This window comes from Triticum urartu, chromosome 3A (assembly GCF_056163025.1).
Source record: "Triticum urartu cultivar PI428250 chromosome 3A, HENAU_Tu73, whole genome shotgun sequence".
In the NCBI taxonomy this organism is placed as follows: Eukaryota; Viridiplantae; Streptophyta; class Magnoliopsida; order Poales; family Poaceae; genus Triticum; species Triticum urartu.
In genome coordinates this window covers 479,628,825-479,629,780 of record NC_141875.1, presented here as the reverse complement: position 1 = coordinate 479,629,780, position 956 = coordinate 479,628,825, and positions in this window count along the sequence as shown.

The window sequence follows — 956 nt, the reverse complement described above, 5'->3', positions numbered from 1 at the left end:
CTTTCGCCCCTTCCTTTCCTCTTTGAACCACGTCCTAGATTTATGCGATACAACTTTCCCCACTACTTTCCCCCATTCCTTTCCTCTTTGAACCACGTCCTAGATTCATGCTATACAACTTTCCCCCTTCATTTCTTCTTTGAACCACATCCTAGATTCATGCTATATACAACTTTTCCCACTACTTCCCCCACCCCTTTCCTCTTTGAACCACGTCCTAGATTCATGGTATACATGCAGCTTCGGTGGAGTAAGTAAATTATACCTTAAGGTTCTTGGGGCGTGCTTCGGTGGGCGACGGGACGACGGCGAAGAAGAAGGGGTTGGAGGCCCTCCCGCGCCACCAATGGGTGGAAAGTGAACAGATGGGCCGGTAGTCCCTCACCGACAGCGATAACGTTAAGCCTCCTTCCCTTTCCGGCGGACGGATCCTGCCGGCTCTTTGAGCAGCAGTGAGGGGAGAGAGAGGCCAACGAAGTCTTGTTTAGATCTGGAGAGGGAGAGAGAGTGTGAAGAGAGCAAGTACAAGCGTTGAGGCTCCAGTGGGAGAGGGCGAGAGAGTGTGAAGAGAGCAACTACAAGCGCTGAGGCTCTAGCGTGTATATATACATTGGAGAGAGAGTGTGAAGCGTGCAAACCCTAGAAAACATTTTGACCAGTCAAAGAATCCTCCTGGCACAAATTATGCTCAAGTGTAGTTATCGAACCTGAGACCTCAAGTTTGATGAGCGAACAGGCTAACCAGCTACACAACCCTCCCGTTATGTTCAACGAGAGGGAAATAACCTTTTATACATTCCTGCATTCGTGTGACAAGAATGCCGTGTTTTTTTGTGTGTGTGGGAGTCATTGGGATTTCAATCATAATCGTGTCATGTGGCTTTGGTGGTAAGACTATCCATAGTGGTGCAGAAATAATGCAGCCTTAATTAGTCACCTTACCTCTCTCCACGTAG